This window comes from Myodes glareolus, chromosome 18 (assembly GCF_982192425.1).
Source record: "Myodes glareolus chromosome 18, mMyoGla1.1, whole genome shotgun sequence".
NCBI lineage: Eukaryota > Metazoa > Chordata > Mammalia > Rodentia > Cricetidae > Myodes > Myodes glareolus.
In genome coordinates this window covers 66872725-66890949 of record NC_142043.1, presented here as the reverse complement: position 1 = coordinate 66890949, position 18225 = coordinate 66872725, and the positions used below count along the sequence as shown (strand labels likewise).

General features: G+C 52.0%; 1 protein-coding gene across 3 annotated transcripts in view; it reads left to right on the top strand.

Moving 5' to 3' along the window:
• Window positions 1-5422: 5422 nt before the first annotated feature.
• Window positions 5423-18225, top strand: part of Ppard (peroxisome proliferator activated receptor delta) — a 70825-nt gene continuing 58022 nt past the window's right edge. For 2 of the 3 annotated variants that reach the window (XM_085679877.2, XM_048451192.3), the window contains exons 1-2: window positions 5423-5487; window positions 9813-9896. The gene's annotated coding sequence lies outside the window, so the exon portion shown is untranslated. The remainder of the gene's footprint in view (window positions 5488-9812; window positions 9897-18225) is intronic. The other variant, XM_048451193.3, reaches the window with a different exon arrangement.

The following is an 18225-nucleotide window of genomic DNA, read 5'->3' as shown; positions in this document are numbered from 1 at the left end:
TCGGACACGAAGACGTAGCTGAGGCTGGAGCTCAAATCCATCCAGTCCAGTGCGTGAGGACGATGTGCACTGTGCCGGATGTTCCCTTTGGTGTGCACTGTTATCTGAAAATGGTTCCTGCCCTCCTGGAGCTTGCTTGCTCTTTGATCATGAAGGTCACAGCTCCTGCCAGTGAACGCCATGCTCTTTCAAGGAAGTTTGTGACGTTTAAAGTTCCTTGAAAGAGGGTGCAGAGGTGAGGGGTGGGAGGGGAAGTCCAAACTCCAAGTGCTGTGGGAATAACTGGGGCAGAGGGACGTGCACGGGGAAATTGGGAGTTGAGATTGCCCTGGCTGCTGTTTTGTTTCCACTGCGCTGAGGATGGAGGCCAGGGCCTTTTCTCGCCTCACTGCTCACCGCTCAGGGGCTGCCTCTCCAGCGTTGCCCTCCCCCATTTTTCTTTCATTTATTATTATTATTTTAAAGAGATGTTCTTGCTATGTGCTGGGCTGCCCTCAGGCTCACTCTGTAGTCCAGGATGGCCTTGAGCTCACCCTCTTCCCGACAGCCTCCCACATAGTGAATGTCAGGTGTGTGCCACCAAGCTGGCAAGCCCTTAGCATCCTACAAATATGAAGGAGATCAGGACAACACTGAATAAGTAGCACTATTTATGGGTACAAGAAGTCTGGATTCTGAGCCCCATATGGGCTGCGATTCTGGCACTGAGGGGCAGGAGGAGGCACGGAGGCAGGCAGATCAAAAGTTTCACAAAAGTAAAGTGGGGGTGGAATAGACAGACAAAGACTTTTAAGCCAGTCTGATTACATATCGCGAGCTCACACACTCCCATGGGATCCAGCTATTAGAAGGGGTAGAATTGATGGGTGATTGTTCTGATTGGAGAAGGAAATCTTTAGAGTGCAGAGTTGGAAGAAAATCAGTTTATCGGTTCCCAGTGCTGTCTACTGAAACTGTCCTCCAGTTTTCAATCCCACCTTCCCTGCTTTCAAAAGGGAGGTTGGCCATCCCTTCGCCCATTCACCCTCTTCCAAGAGTGGAGCATCCAGGAGAATCAGGAGTTCGAAGTCCCTGGAAGCTGTCCTCTGACCTCGTGCTCTCTAGCTCTCTATGGTACGTGTGCACTTGCACACAGGCCCCCACCCCACACAGTGATAACAGAGGCAAGAGGATTAGGAGCTCAAGGTCATTCTCGGCTACACAGAGGATGTTGGAGGCCATCCCAGAATATGTGAGACTCCATTGGTCTCAAAACATAAGTAGACAACAAAACAAACAAAAACAGAAAGAAAAGGAGAAAAAGGGGAAAAGGATGATAAAAATTGAATAACTTCTGGGCAAGGTGGTGCACGCCTTAGTCCCAGCTAGAATGGCAGAGGCAGGCGGATCTCTGTGAGTTCCAGGGCAGCCTGGTTTACATAGTGAGTACTAGGAAAGCCAGGGGCATAGTTAAGACCCCCCACACTCTAAACAAAACAAAACACACACAGAAGAAGGAGGACAGAAAAGAAAGGTGAAGGAAGGTCTGATTAAGAAATTCTTAAAACCCAGACAGAGTTGATTGATTGATGAACTGATTGGTTGATTTTTAAATCTTTATTGTTGTTGTTGTTGTTATTATTATTATTATTATTATTATTATTATTATATAAAGATCTATAGCCCAGGCTTCTAGGAACTTGAAGTCTCAGTCTGCCTCAGCCTTCCCAGAGTGGGGATTACAGTCACGTCCCACCATGACTGGCTAAATCATCAACCATGTGTCAGATAAAGTTGGTTGTCTGGGGGGCGTTTATTGAGCCAGCATCTCATATATTCCAAACTGACCTGAAACTCACTGTGTAGTTGAGGCTGGCCTTGAACTCCTGCTCCTTCTGTCCCTACCCCCGAAGTGTTGGGCTGTAGATGTGCACACCACCATACGTGGCTAAGGCAAGTTTGGATTCTTGTCATGTTGTGCTCAAATGGGGCCTTCCTACTCTCCCAGCCCTACGAAGGAATTAGGCTTGAGATCACCAACGATCCCCCTGTGCCTCAGTTTCCTCGGCGGTAAGTGGAGTCTCTTCTGGGCTATGGTGTGTGTCATGTGGTGCGGCATGGGGAAGCACTTACAGCTGAGGTATGACGGCACCAGAGTGATCATGTGATGTCTGAATGTGATCTAATTCTGAGCAGCATGAGAAGCTGTCTTCTTGGGGGGCAGAAGATATTTCCTAGTTTTTTAGTCCCAAGGTTAGAAAATAACTCCTTCTGGGTGACGGTCGTGGCGCACGCCTTTAATCCCAGCACTCAGGAGGCAGAGACAGGTGGATCTCTGAGTTCGAGACCAGTTGGGTCTACAGAGTGAGTTCCAGGACAGCCAGGGCTACACAGGGAAACCCTGTCTTGAAAAACCAAATAATAAAGAAAAGAATTCCTCTATGCTGTCCACATCTTGAGAGTGTGTCCTGTTTTAGACACCCTCATTCCCTCCAAACCCTGGGGTTCCCACGGGAAACATAGCCATTGTGGCCCCAGGTTCTCTGGTTCTGTGTGACTTCTGTGGAAGAACGGGCGGGGACACGGAGCTGGAGAGCTACAGGTGTGTTAGACAGACACTGTTGTCAGGGGCCACCCAGACCCGGCAAGCAGCTGCTTTGAATTGCTGCCCTAGTCCCTGCTGCAGAGAAGGGCCCTTGCTGCCCTTGCCCCTGCTGCTGAGAAAGGGGAAGGAGGGAAAGGGTCCCCGAGAGTCCGCCGGCGCCACCTGCAGGCCAGCGGCTGACACAGCTGTGAGCAGATGTAGCTGACAAACTACACAGACACTGGTCATCTCTAGGCAGGTTTGGGTAGCTGAGATCCCTGGCTTGCTTCAAAGGACCATAAAAACTTGGCTGGAATCTGCTTTTCCTACCCAACTGCCCCAAAGGTAAATCTAGACCACAGGAAGATTTGGGGGCACTCTTTCAGTCAGGGTTGTGATTCAAGTCACAGAAAGAGACTGAATTATTACTGAATCATTAACTATTTATGGAGGTGAACGAGTTCAGCATGGCATACATGTGGAGGTCTGAGGACAACCTGCAGGAATCTGCCCTCTACTGGCACCATGGGGGTCCTGGGGAGGGGACAGGTGTTAGACTTGGCAACAGGCACTTTTACTCATGAAACCATCTTATCAGCCCATAAACAGAATATTTAAGAATCTAGAAGAGGGCAGGTGAGATGGCTCAGCATGTAAAGAGGCTTACTGCCAAGCCCGACAATCTGATTTCAAATCCCAGGACCCACAAGGTGGAAAGACTGACTCCGGCAAGTTGTGCCCTGATCTTTGTATGTGTGTACCTCCACACACATTTGCACACACACAAAATAAATACAATGTAACAAGAACAGCAGCGAGAACCACAAAGAAGGGGGTGGGTTTGGATTTGGATCTGGGAGGAGTTAGAAGGAGGAGTGTGGGGGGTGAATAAAAACAAAATGCATAATATACAAGTATGACATTCTCAAAACAAACAGAAATATTGTATTATAAAAAAGAAATTCAAAAGAGAGTTAGAGATGTGGCTCAGTGGGTAGAGAGCTTGCTTAGCATGCATGAAGCCCTGGCTTCTGCACCCAGTGCCATATGAACTGGCCACAGAGGATTCCAGCACATGGGGAATGAAGCTACCAAGATCATCCTGTTCCAGACTGGCCTGAGATCCTATGTGAGAGCCCATCTAAATCAAAATGGCAGAAACCTTAAGGCAGACTTTGACTTACACGGTCCTTTACTGAAGTCTCAGAGGATAAGAGAGCAAGTTCCAGAACAACCAGGGCTGCAACACAAAGAAACCCTGTCACGAAAAGTCGGGATGTGGGGGTGGGGGGTGGGGGGGTGGGGGCAATAAAAGGAGGTAGAGAGACAGCTCCAAATTAAGAGGGGACCAGCAGGGGGACCAGAGTTCAGATTCTAGTATACATTGGAGCACACATGTATGTAACACACACACACACACACATATATAACACACACACGTATGTAACACACACACGTATGTAACACACACACACACACACACAGAAACAAAACAGAAGTGGCAAGGGACTCTCAAATCCAGAGCACTGGGCACTGATGCTGTGGCATACAGAGAGCCTGCAGAAGGCAGAGGGAACCTTTACCGGACATATGGAGGAGGGAGGGGCCTGCTGATCGCTCCTGCTCCTGCCTGTCAAATTTTCTTCATTCCAAGATGATGAAACCAGCTCCTGCCAGATTGCCTTTTGGCTACATACCCTCTTAGGGTACATGGTAAGGGGTGAGTTGGGATAGAAGGTCACTCTACTAGACAAGAGCAGAATTTCCTCTACCAGGGAAGGCAGCCCCTGACTTAGGGGGACAAAAGGTACAGGATCATGAATTTCCACTGACAGAGATCTCAAGTGGGAGGAAAGTTCCTTCTGAATTTTTTTTCCTGTTGGGGTAGGGTCTCCCATAGACCAGGCTGGCCTAGAACTGCTTTCTACGTAGCTAAAGATGACCTTGAACCTTTGCTATTTCTTCACCCACCTCCTGAGTGCTGGAGTTACAATGTCACCACACCTCCCAGTTCTTTCTTTTAATATGATTATTACATTTTTTTACTTCTAGTGTGTGTGTATGTGTATACATGCGTATACAGGGACTGAGCTCAAGCCACCAGTTTTCTTCTCGAATAAAAAAACTGGAGGGCTGGAGAGACGTTTCGGTGGTGAAGAGCATTTGCTGCTCTTGCAGAGGACCGGTGTTCAATTCCCGGCATCGCCATTGATACCTGGAAACTCTGCACAAACTGTATCGCCCCTTCCGGGGGGCCCAACGCCTTCTTCTGGCCTCTGCGGGCACTGCACGCACACACAGACAAAACGCTCAGACTTAAAAATAGACAAATACTTTTAAAATGTATGTGGCTGTGTATGTATTTTCATTCCCAGTTATTCCCCCCACACGCCGCCCTCGAGCTCTCTTGAAAATTACAATTTGTCCTTTCCCCACCGCCCTTAGCTTTGCTTCTCTCAAGCCACACAAGTCTGTGCCTACTTTCTTCTCAGGAAGAGCGAGGCGGTTGTACTAGATGACCTCCACCTTCTTTCCTCGCTTTAAATTTCCTTCTGTGAGACTTGCTGGACTCGTTTTACCAGCCCTACCTTCTCCCCCAGCGCCTTCCTCAGCTGCTGCTCCCACATCTGACTCCAGAGGGCGCTGTAGACGCGCCAGCAGTGCGGTGGGCGGAGCGATGACTCCGGTCGCGCGGCGATTGGTTGCTGCCTTGGGGGAAGAGGGCGTGGCGAGTGCCTGGCGGGGGCGGGAGCGAGCGGCGCGGTGACGTTAGCGGGACGGGGGCGGGGCCGGGGCTCGGAGCGTGTGACGCCGCGGGTCGCGGCGTAGCTGGAGATTAATGGGAAAAGTTTTGGCAGGCGCTGGGGGATTCTGCGGAGCCTGCGGGACGGCTGCGGCGGCGGCGCGGGAGGTGACCGGGACAGGTCCGTGCGGGTCGGGAGAGGTCAGCGCGGCCCGGGCCGAGGTGGACGGTGGGGTTAGAGCTCCGGAGGCTGCGTTCCGCGGGGCTTGAGGCTCTTCTCGCTTGGCCTGTGCTTTAGAGGCGCCACCTCTGGGGTCCGCAGGACGGAGACCTCGGTGGCCGCTCCAAGCCGGCGTCCTTACCTCCTTCCACCCACCCTGACCCCGTCTGGGGTCCCGTGGTTTCATCTCCTCCCGATTCACCGAGAACCCCATCTCCACCTCCCCTCTGACTTCTTGCCGAGTGCCTCTCTGGTGCCCCGCTCGCTACCCAGCCCTCTTTGGAGACCTTCCTGCCTCCCTCGACAGCCTCCCATCCTTGCCCTGTCGGTCATTGCTCTCTCTCTCTCCCCAACTGCGTCCCCTGTTTCTCCGGTTGTCTGATCCCTCTCCATCTTCCCTAGGATGTTGTGAGCCCGTCCAGTTTGTCCAAGCCTCTTTTATTTTGGCTACCGGCAGAGGCCCTGCTTTTGCCCGGCTCTGATTTCCTTGGTAGCAGCAGTCCTGTCCTTTTCACCTCTTGTCACCCGACCGCTTCGCTTCTAGGTTCTTTGCCCCTGCTTCGGCGGCGAGAACCCAGAGGTACATGATAGGCTTCCGTTTTACATTCGGTTGAGCTGGGAGGACGGGAGAATGGGGTGTTGACCATTCTTGACCAGGTTTGTTCGGTGGGAGGGCTTATTGGTTGTTGCAATGGGAGGGATGTCCAGTTGTTAGGCCGTTCTAATCTCAGCTTTACAATACTTCCCCTTTATGGGTCTGTTGACTTCCAGGAACCCTTGGGGAGAGCCGTCTCGAAGTTGGGTGTGCGCCAGCGGTAGCCGGAGGCCTCATATAACTCTTTTCCCTTCCAGGAAATAGGATTCATTTGGGATATTATGGAACCCATTTAAACCATGACACTTCAAGCTATCTCTGCCCTTGCTCCTCCTTTCCACGCACTGCCCTATTCCAGAAAGCTAAGAGAAGTCTCCAGAAGTTATGCCTGAGGATGACTGTGGTCTTCAACTTGGGTTTTCTTCCCTGTACTGGCTCTTGGAAGCTTTTTTGGTTTAAAAGTTACATTTATTTATTTATTTATGTGGAGTGGGGTATAGATAGGTGTGTGTAGGTCAGAGGACAGTTACTGGAGTTGGGAGTTGGTTGTCTCATTCTATCATGTCGGCCCTGGAAATACACTCAGGACAGCAAGGCTTGGTGGCAAGCCCCTTTACCTGCTGCTGAGCAGCCTCACCAGCCCCAGAATACGTTTTCTCCCTTCCTGTTTGCATTTTTTAAATGACTAGGGGCCTGCTAGCTAGCCCTGGGGCTGTTGGGCATCTGTATCCTTTGGTCTTGATGTCTTGAGTAAAGGCCACACTGAATTTCTGTCTTCTGTCTGTCACTGACGGAATGTGCCTTACATATTGGTCACTGGACATTGTCTCTTAGTGCCTTTTCTTCTTCCTTTTCCTGGACAGCTTCATTTCCTGTGGCTGGGCGAGGCAGCCGATGTCATTCCTTTTGCCACCCAGGTGTGTTCTTGGGTATTGCCTTGGTATCTGCCTGGGCAGGCTGTGGGCTTGAGCCAGTGAGGCCTGGCGAGGAAGTTGAGCTGTCTGCTTCCAGCATATAGATCATTGTCTCAGTTGTACCGGGGCTTGGACCGCTCTGTTTGGCCCTGGACCCCTGGAGACCTCCTCAGGAAAGAATGTATACCCTGTTTTACCCCACCTGATCTCGGCAGACTCTGGAAGTGTGACCCACTCTCACCTTAGAAGCGGGGACCCATGGTTACGCGGGTACCAGGTCTCTGGCCTCCCTCTGTTGAGGATCGTGCTCTGTCTTTGAGCCAGAATTGGTCACAGAACAGGCAATCTTCTGGAACCACAGCAGGGAGCCAACTGAACCAGCTCGACCAGACCTTACAGTTTTATAACCTTGGTGTACACTGACCCTTTTCCATGAAAGCAGTACGATTGTGCCTGGCTTGTGGTTGAGCCAGTCCCCTCTCTACTGATACCCAAACCCCCTCTGTGCAGCACTGGATTCGGGGAAGTAGAGTAGAGAGTGGGTTAGAAGAAATCTTTTCTTCCTATGAAAAACATCCCCAAGGTTTTTTAAAACTATCTTTTACATTTATTTATATTTGTTTATTTTGTGTGAGCGTGTGGGACAAATTCTGGGAATCTGTTTTTCTCTGTTGTATGAGTCCCAGGGACTGAACTCAGGTCATCAGGCTGGGTGGCAAGTGCTTTACCTGCTGAGCCACACTCCCCCTCCGCCCCTTTAAATTTGAAACAATATCCCTTTATAACCCAGGCTGGCCTTGAGCTCACTTTGTAGCTCAGGTTAGCCTCCTACCTGGTAGCAGTCTTCTGCTTCTGTTTTGAGAGCTGGTATTACTAGGATACACCCCCGACCTCGGTCATTTTTGAGGGGTGCGGTTGAGTGCCTGGCTATGATTAGTCCAGTCTCTGGCTGCCCAGAGACTCTGCCCGACACTCTCTTGGTGCACGTGTCTGTGCACCACCTGTGTGCTTGGTGCTGTGGGTCCTCAGAGGTCAGAAGAGGGCGTTGGATCTGCTGGAACTGAAGTTACAGATGGTTGTGAACCACTCTGTGGGTGCTGGGAATTGAACCTGGGTCTTCTGAAAAAGTAACAAGTGCTCTTAACCTCTAAGCCATCTCTCGAGGTCCTCACCTAGCACCCTTGAGAAGTCTGGCTCTGTCCTGTCTTTGCTTAACCAACAGTCACAGTGTTCTGTGCTGAGGTCTCCCAGGACCCTTGAGCACAGCGCAGGGCCGTCCTGGCAGAGCCCTGTAAGCCTTAGCTGCGCTGGCCAGCCGGCCAGCCTCCTGGGGGCGTGTCCATTCTGTGGCCTTCAAGGAAATAGTTGCTTTTCATTTGGTGATTTTTTTTTTTTTTCAGATTGTGGGTCAGTGCCTATTTTCAAGGTGCGGGTGGATGAGCCGTTGGCAGTGGCACCACCTGTCACCTCCATAGTTTATTGGACTGTCCCCCACTCTGTTTGGGAACTTTTCGTTTTACCTTTCCTCTGCTGCACTCTGGTATATGCTTAAACCACCCAGGAAAAGCAGCCCGTATCCCTCTTCCCAGCCCCACCTATGGTCCCCTACTCTCTTCCCCAAAGGCCTTGTAGGATAGTCAGTGTGGAAGACTAGCCTGGGAAGCCGGTAGGCCTCTATTTTGGACAGAACACTGCTGCCTGGCTGTTGTGCAAACTGTCCTCGGACTTCAGCCTGGCTTGTCCTGGTACATTGAGACTTGTGTCTTCAGGAGGTATTAGACCTGTGGTTTCCATCAGCTTCAGCTGGATCGTATCCTGAGGCCCACCTTCCCAGGGTGCTGCTCTCTGCATGGTTGGGGGGGTGTTTGTACCCTAGTGCTCTCCTCTAGTGCCACTGGGGGACCCGGCAATGCCAGTACTAGCACCATGGTACTGTCCACATTGGGAGCGGTCCTGCCTACCCAGCACTCACACAGACTTGTCTGTCTTGCCAGACTCTGACTTGTATTATATCCGAAGCCCTGTGCCCAGTGCCCTTGTCTGTGCCATGCTGTCCCAGATTGCCCTGTGACTGTTTCTTGGAGATGATTTCATGTCGCTGAGCATGTTTGTGTGCCGCGTTAGAGCCAGGGGAGGTGTGGCTTGCCGTAGCAGCAGGATTCCAGGGTGTCCCTAGCTGGAGCCTGGCAGGGAAACAGGCCTTCAGCATCTGGTTTTAGGCGTGCGGGTCTTCTCCCACAGCCCTCAGAACTTGGGGCTGGTGACTGGGGTGTGACTCCAGTCTCTCTGCATGTTCCCCTAAGGAATCTGGTATGATTCAGGGCCTCTCCTTTTATGAGCAAGTAGGGTGTTGGGCATCTCCTCCCTACCTTGCCAGCTCCTTCCGCCCCACCCAGGTAAGCTCAGCAGAGCCGGTGTCCACTTGCTTGGAAGTACAGACTCCATCCAGGATTGGGAAATATTGCTGACTCAGGCTGAGCTCGACAGCCTCTTTGTGTGTGTGTGTGTGTGTGTGTGTGTGTGTGTGTGTGGTCACATGGGACCACTGTTTTGTTTTTTTTTTTGTAGCCAAATATTTTTTTTTCTCAAAGTTTATTAAAATACAAAAGTCTCCATTTCCGCCCCTCCTCCCAACACCCTCCCACTCCCCCCACTCCCTCCCCTCCTCCCTGGGACCACTGGTTTTTGAGTCCCACTGTTGTGTTAAAACTTCCTAGTGCTTTTTTTGAACCCTGGCACCACTGAGTTATGGACCTTGGTTCCTTTCTGTCTTGCAGTGCTGTGCAGCGGTGTGGGCATGCACGTGACACTCACTCAGTGGCTCCTGCTCACCGACAGATGAAGACAAACCCACGGTAAAGGTAAAGCCCACTTCACTGACTGGGGCGTCTGGCTGACGGCCGCAGGCTCCACATGCCGAGGCCCCTCTCATAACAACTGCTGAACTCCAGTGGGCGCTTGTTAGGGTGTCATCGGATGTGTGCGGCGTATGGAGGCTTTAGGAATGTGGAGAGTCTCGCCGTTGTACCCACTGAAAAATAAACTCAACAAGAACAGGGATTTACTCTTGCTCCTCTTGTCTGAGGGACCGCCTGCTACAGAGGGTGGTCAGTGTTTGCTGAGTGACTAAATGAACACTCTTGCTTCTCTGCCACGTAGCCCCCAAGATGCCCCTCATCATTTTCTTCCATTTATGCCATAGATGAGTTGCTGTTTGGTTGTTTTGGAGACAGAGCCCGGATGTGTAACCAGGCTGGTCTAGAACTCCAGGTCTCCTTGCTTCTCTTCTCTAAGTGCTGGAAGTGGAGGTGCATGCCATCACATTTGCTGGGGCTGGGCTGGGGTGGCATGATAAGGGCGCTTTACCCCTGCCCCCTCTGTGGGGCAGAAACAGGGCTCTTCCTTCTCCGCTGGGTGTCTGAGCCCTCAGCGCATGCTGACAATTCTCTGGGCTTCTCGTGCTGTTTCTCTGTTCTCAGGATGCCTGGCAGGTTCCAGAAACTCTCAGAAGGGGCACACCAGGGAGTTTGATGGTCATTGTCTTGACTGTTTGGCAGTCTGGGTTATGGCGGGTCCCTGCTGGGGGCTGGGGAAACCTGGCCCTGTTTTAATCTCTGATGTACAGCGGGGCCAGGAGCTGTTTGTGGGCTCCACTTCCCTTTCTCTGCCTTCTACACCCGGCGGATTTTCCTGTTGCCAAGGCGGGTGACCAGCCTGGATCTGTCTGTCTGTCTGTCATAGGGATCAGGTTGTTTGTGGATCCTTCAGGAAGGTCTGGGGCAAGAGCCCCTGCAGATCTCAGGTCCACATCCAGCCCCTTTCCTCTGAAGGGCACGTGAGGGAGGAGGAAGAACAGGGTAGAGGCTTCTGAGGGTCCCACATGGGATAAGGAGGAAGTCCTCCAGGCAGGGAGAGCTGCTGAGCTGCACTGGTTTCTGTCACGTGTGTAGCAACAACGTCTGTAGTTTAGCTTCAGCCTCCATCTCCTCCCACGGGGGCTAAGTTTGAGCTGCATCTCATTTTCCGTGCAAATCTTAAGGGTCTGAGGCTGTTGCCTCTTAAGCCTTCTTGCCTCTTCCTTGGCCCAGGTGCTCTGAAGGGGAAGGTGATGTAGACACAGTCTTTGGTTGCCACCCCTCTTCCAGGCACGAGGAGCCTGGCTGAGGGGAGAAGACATGCCTAGGCTACGTTTTCAGATTTTAGGGAACTGGCAGGTACCCAGAGTGTGACTGTCAGCGTTTATCTTTAGACGGCATCCCGAGGGCCAGACAGGCAGCTGGGCTTTGAAGTCACCGTGCAAAGCAGTAGTTTTCTGCTTCTGTCCTCAGCATCCTCCCACACACCTCTTTCTTGACCCTGTGTAGACCTGACTGGCCCCAAACTCACAGTGATCTTCCTGCCTCTGCCTCTAGGGCGCTGGAATTGAAGGTGTGAAACCCAACATCCAGCCATATTTAAGGTCTTTTTTGTTTTGTTTTGTTTTTTTGCTTGTTTCTTGAGACAGGGTTTCTCTGTAGCTTTGTAGCCTGTCCTGCCACTCGCCCTATAGACGAGGCTGGTCTCGAACTCACAGAGATCCGCCTGCCTCTGCCTCCTGAGTGCTGGGATTAAAGACGTGCGCCACCACCGCACAGCTTAATTTATTAAAATTACGTTTGCTTGTTTATTTATTGTCTGTGTGCTTGTGCGCACGGGCGCACCGTTTGTGTATGTGGAAGACAGAGGACAATGGCTGCTCCTAGCGTGACTGCTGGGCTCTGAGCACGGGTAGCCCAGAATGAGAGTACTGAGAGATGCTTGGTCTTCTTAGGACCTGGTCTTAGAAGACATGGCATCATCTTCTCTGATCTTCTGGTCACAGGACCAATTCAGACCAAAGGGAGAATGGCACCAAGATGTGTCCTTCAGAGACACATCTTGGAGAGAGAGAGGTGGTCTTGAGCTCAGCCACTGCTGTGGGGAGGTCACCTGGCCTGCACTCGGTCACTTCCAGAAGGAAAGTACTTTCTCATTGTTTCCATTCTGGAGCAGACCTGTTAGGAATTCACTGGTAGGTTCGTCGAGGATGCTGAGTCACAAGGGAAGGTGTTTGCGTCCAGTTTGGTCAGTTCTGGAGACGGAACACTAATATTGCACAAGGTGACTGGAGAGAAGGAATGGAGGTGGGGGATGGGAGGACAGTACAGGGGTCTCAGCGGGGGAGGGGAGTTCTTCCCTGCTTTGATCTTCATCCTTGTGGGTGCAGCAACTGCACTGGCTTTGATCTACCCACCAATCATATAAGTGCCCAGAGCACAAGAGAGGATCTCCAGCCCCACTCAGGGTTACTGATGCATGGGAGAAATAATTAAAGGAAAGTACTTTCTCATTGTTTAAAGGGTCTATACATGTTAAAAGGCAGCTAAATTTAAGTTTTATTGTCAAGGCTAAGGCACATATAAAGCTAAGCATTTTACTAAAAAACTGAAAAGCCAGTCAGAAAAAAATAATTGTTAACACCATTTGTTAATTGTTTCAAGTGTACTTAAGTTTGGACCCATAAGAGGCAAGGATAGGGGCTGGAGGTGGTTCAGTGGTTAAGAACACTTGTTCTTCTGGGTTCGATCCCAGGACCCACGTGGTAGCTCACAACTGTTTATAACTGTCCGTAACTCCAGTTCCAGGGGATTCAGTGTCTAACCTTTGAGTGTACCAGACATGGAAGCGCTACACAGACATAAATGTAAGCGAAACACTTATAACACTCATAGTCATAAAATAAATGAATCTTAAAAATATTCTTAAAAAGCAGGAACAGCAGCCAAGTGTTGCTAAAGTTTCCTTGAGAGACTGGGACACTCCCACCATGGTCCCAGTGACAAACCAATGTGTGAGTCCGGCAGCCTCACTCTAGGAAGCAGTGAGTTCATTAGACTTTACCTGCTGAGCATGGGTGACTTTAAAGCAGCCACAATAGGTCTGTACCCAGTGTGGATGATGGCTGCTCCGTGGCTGTCCCCCCTCCCAGTCCTTCACCATCCGCGTCCCCTCACTGTTCCCCGAGACCCTGAGACCGGGGCACTTAGGGCAGACTTGCATACATCTGGCTGGGAGGGGTGTCTGGGTACTCAGGTGAGGGTCCCATGATCCTCATTTCTCCCTCCTTGGAAAGAGGGAACTTGACAGTCTGCAAACCCCGCTGTGATGATCCTTGGCAAGCTGGCCCTGACAAACTCCTGAAGATGGCAGCAGTGTGGGCTGGAAGACAGTCCTGTATACCGCAGGTCTGTGACCCAAGTACATGGGGGGCAGGGAGTGGAGGCAGGAGGATCAGTTCAGGAAGTTTGAGGCTGGCCTGGGCTTTGTGGGACCAAGCCTCAAAAACAAAAGGAAGAGGAGTGAGAAGAGGTGAGGCCATGTTGGGGAGTGACAGGGAGAGCCAAGGGTCAGGAAGCAGTCTGAGAAGGGACTGAAGAGGACAGGTTCTCCTGGGCTTATCCCGCCCCCCAGTCAGCAGCCCTGTTCCAAGCCTGTCCTTTGAAGAGGCGTGTGTGGATTTGGTGCAGGCTGACGAAGAGCCACCCTTAGCTTTGCTGTTAACCACGGTTTACAGTTTAGTGTCTCCAGCCTTTCTAGCTTCTCAGGGAGGATTCGGAGGAACCACAAACCCCAGAGTGTCCCCTTCTGCGAGCTGGGCTCTGAATGTTGAGGGAGGGACTTTCTGAGGCATCTCCTCTCCCTGTTCAGGAGTGAACTTTGGAACAGAGTCTTCACTACTTGTCACATGGCCTTGGGGACAGGGCAGCACACAACAGTGCCCCTTTCTTGCTTCCTTATCCCATCTTGCGTACCTTGCGTCAGCCCAGCCCAGCCGTCCTCAATAGCTCTCCTGGCATCGCTATTGAGTTCTTTACAGCTCATCTGGATGCGACTCTGGAAGCTGCTGTCCTTGGAGGGCACAGCATCAGGGAGCTGCCTGGCACTGAGCTCATGTATCTGTCCTCAAGCCATGGGTGTCCCATATGAGACTGTTATGGTTTTCCTGTATGATCCTTGGCACAGCCTCGGCACTTCCCGTGTCCAGGAGTCCGTGACCTTTGAGACTCAGAGAACTTGGCCTCCTCTCAGCAGCCGCACAGGCCAGCTCACTTTCCCAGCTGGCAGCGTAGCTGACTAGGCCTCTCTCACCTCACAGACACTGCTGGAATTTTCTGGAACCCAGAACTCCACTCATCTCCATTTCCAGACAAGTGAGGTTTGTTTTTCCTCGCTTTCCCTAAATGCCTAAAGCATTTTTGGGCTTGTGATTAATTTTTTCCCCCTCTGCCTCTGCTTCAGTATTCTTGAGTACAGGCTCGTTCCTCAGCTTTCTGGGTGTATTGGGGGAGTTTGTGGCCCTCTCTCCTGGGGGGCCGGGGCAAGCAATACATGGCTTTTGTCCACCAGAGGTCAGTGACACTGCCCCTCCCCAGCTGTGGAAACCCAAGAAGTTCTCCAGACATCGCCAAGTGTACCTTTAGGGCCACAGTCAGCCTGGCCAGTGTCTCTGACCAGCTAGGCATACTGGGTAAGGAGAGCAGACAGTCCTTGCATGGGAGGCCAACCCTTGTCACCTCAGCAGGTGCTGGGTGGCTTTGGGAAACTGGGAAGTGGTTTACAAAGAGTCACATACCCCAGTGATAGCCACGCAGCAGAGGGTCAGCGCCTAAGACACAGCCATCACCCTGGCCACACGTCTCTGACTGTGCTTTTCCAAACCGTTTAGTGTCTGCAGAAGCCACATTCCTGGGACAGCTGGTAACATTTGCTGTGCACATTGTCCTGCACTGACCAGCTCTGGTGTCTCTATGACCAAGGATCTGGGCACTCCGACCATAGTGGCTCATCTCTCTAAGCCTTCTGTCCCAGGCAATGGTGCTGCTGAGAGAAAGCACCCATTACCCTGGTCCACAGGGGTTGACTGGCCGAGAACATTCTGACAGTTCACTATCTGGTAAAAGCCCTGAGGACAGTGGGGAGAGCCCCTTGACATCAGCGCACATCCTGCAATGCAGTCCTCAGGAACTCCTGGGGGGCTTGGAGAAAACGCCCTCGCTTCCAGAGAAGTCCCCCAAAGCCTAAATGTTAAGGCTCACACAACTCCCTCTCCCCGCACCCATGTAAACACTGAGCAGGTGGAACCAAAGGACAAAACCATCCGGGATGCAACCAGACTCCAAGTCTGGACAGGACCTATGTTCCTTCAGTGTCCTTGGTTGCTACTGTCGCTGTGAACTGAATAATGTCTCCCAAGACATCAAGGCCATGAACCCCTGAACCTGTCGCTGCTGTCTGGCGACCGCACAGTTTGCAGGTGTGACTAAGCGAGGACGCTTTCGTTTGTTTTGTTTTGTTTTTTGTTTTTTGAGACAGGGTTTCTCTGTGTAGCCGTAGCTGTTCTGGACCTCTGTAGACCAGGCTGGCCTCGAATCAGAGATCCGCCTGCCTCTGCCTTCTGAGTGCTGGGATAAAGCCTTAAGCTAGGGCTATTGAGCTGGAGGGATTATTCTGTAATTCCTGACGGGTTCTCCATCCACTGGAACCGGAGCGATTTGGTGCAGGACAGGCGTGTGACCTCTGTGCCAGACGCTATGCTTCTGGCTTTGAAGGCAGAAGATGAGGCCAGAAAATGCGGGGAATGCAGTTCTGTCTCTGGGAAAGACAGCGGAAAGCGCTCTCCGAGGGCCTTCGGGGAAGTGTGGCGCTGCCAGCACTCTGATTCTGGTCCAAGGTAACTGGTTTTGGCCTCCTGACCCCCAGTTCTCCAGAGATGAGTATCACTCTCCCTCGGCCTGCCTCCTCCCTTCTCTGTAGAACATTCGCTGCTTTGTACCCAAGAGCGTCACCTGGTAGACACATCTGGCAGTAGCCTTCCCTTCCCAGGTCAGCGTTGGTGTGGGGTGTGTGCCTGGAGTGGGGTCCCAGCTCAAAGCAGGCAGGCCTGGGTTTCTGGGGTCTTCACCTCCCTCAGCTAGAGGCCTATGAAGGAGACTAAGCCCAAGGAAGGCCCTCTCTTTCTACCCTTCCCCGATGCCCACCTAAGGTACTGTCTCAGCCTCTGGCCCTTCCCTCCTGGCTGAACAGCTGTCTTTCTTGAGCCTGGTAGCCAGGGGGTGTGTGTGGCTGTCACCTGGGTCCCCTTGACCAACTGTGAGCTCCCTGCCGCCTCCCCCACAGTGGTGGGCCCACTTTCATGCTGGGCTTTCCCCCCCTGTCTCCAGAAGTGGGACCACCCACTCACCCACCCCTGTCATAGTCTCCTTCCTGCCTCTGGTCCTTGGGCGTCTAAGACTCAGACCCCATAGGTCAAAGGTGCCCAAGCTGAAAAGCCACCCTCCCCCTGGATGGTGACCCCCTACCTCTACTTCCCTGGCCACTAGTTTATAGTAACCTCTGCTGTCATCTGGGGGCCAGGGTACAAATTGCTTACATGTATTAAATCTTCCTTCCTGTCCCTGACTTCATATTTTCTGGTAATGACCCCAGATTGATTCTTATCAGAAAATAGAACCTTCAATAGCAGAGTGGCTAATATGACTCACTTGTGGCAAGGCCCTGGGTTGGTCTCCTCTGGGTGGGAGTACTGGGGAAGGAGGAATAAGGTGGGCTTTATGAGTGAAACCATTGATAGTCAATAAATTGATCAATAAGTGTTTTTTTTTGGTTTTTTTTTTTTTGAGTCAGAGTTTCTCTGTGTAGCCCTGGCTGTCCCAGAACTCACTCTGTAGACCAGGCTGGCCTCAAACTCAAGAGATCCACCTGCCCCTGCACTAAGGATAGTGCTGGGATTAAAGCTGCCCAGCACCAATAAGTTTTTATTGTACAGATGAAAAAATAGTCCTCTCTGTGCTGGAAGTCCTGCCTATACCTCCTGCCCCATTATTGGCCATTTAGTTCTTTATTAAACCAATCAGAAAGCATCTTGGCAAAGACACCCTCACAAAGTAAAAAAAGATTACCCCACAACAGCACAGTCCTTCCCAGAAGGACATCCAGGCCAAGGGCTCTCTTGCCTTGACTGTGAGCTCAGTGGGGAAGTCAGACTGGCTTTGGCGAGGCTTTCCCATTGCCGCCCCCCCCCCCCCCCCAACCTCTCCACCTCGGCACCTTCCTCCCTTTTGGGTCTGAGTGAAGCTTCCTCCTCCCACCTCTGGCTGGTACCTGCCACGGTGTATGACAGTGGACTTGGCGTTAGATGATGATTTCAGGGGTCCCCTTTGTTCTCAGTCCCCGGAGCTGTTGGTGACCGCTGTAGCTGGGTGGTGAGCCAAGCACCCAGTGCCACTTAAACACCTCAGCTGTTTGGTTGCATTCTGCCGGGGAGTGTGTGTGTGATGTGAGTGTGTGAGTGTGCATGCGTGTGACTGCGAATGCGTGCGTCACTCACAGAAGGTAACATGCTGGCTGTCACTGATTCTCAGAGCCAGTGAATGTTTCTTAGGAGGCATGGACAGCGAATCTGATTGGTTCAGTTGGAAATCACCTGCTTGACGCACTAGCCTGGCGCTGGTTTCAGAGAACAGTAGTCCCCTTGTTGGTCAGTGAGCGGACACGGCCTTTTGGCAGGCCTCCTTCAGGGTCTCATTCCAGGTCAGCAGGCAGAGGAGGCCCAGTGAACAGTGATCAGGGGCTCCCTGGACCCACTCCAGCAACCCGAGAAACACAAATAACTGTCCAGCTAAACAGTGGGCGAGCCTTGTGGGGGATGGGGGCCGGATCCAGGTGGTAAGTGAAAGCAGAGATGGCTGATGGGGAGAGGAGAGGGAGGGGCATCGCCTTCATCAGAGTCTCCCTTGAGCCTGTCATCACCCCGCAAGACATGTTACACATGCACGCGCACACACAAACACACACCCATCCGCGGCCCTGTTGATAGTCTCATTTTACAGATGAGGTCTGAGATGAGGGAGGCAGAACTGGAGTGTGAGCCTTTCAGCATCTGTTCTTCATTCAGTGACTGCCTGTCCTGACAGTGTCCCCTCAGCCAGGCTTCTCGGGTCTGTGGCTGCTGTGCCACATCCTCAGGCTTGCGAGCAGAGGCCGGAAGCAGTCGTGACCCTGGTACCCTCCCTGGAGCTGCAGCCCGACTTCCCAGCAGCCACAGTGTCACGTTTTCTTCTTCCTTGTCCCCTCATGCCCGCCCCGGCTTACTGTGAGGTCAGAGGACAGTCT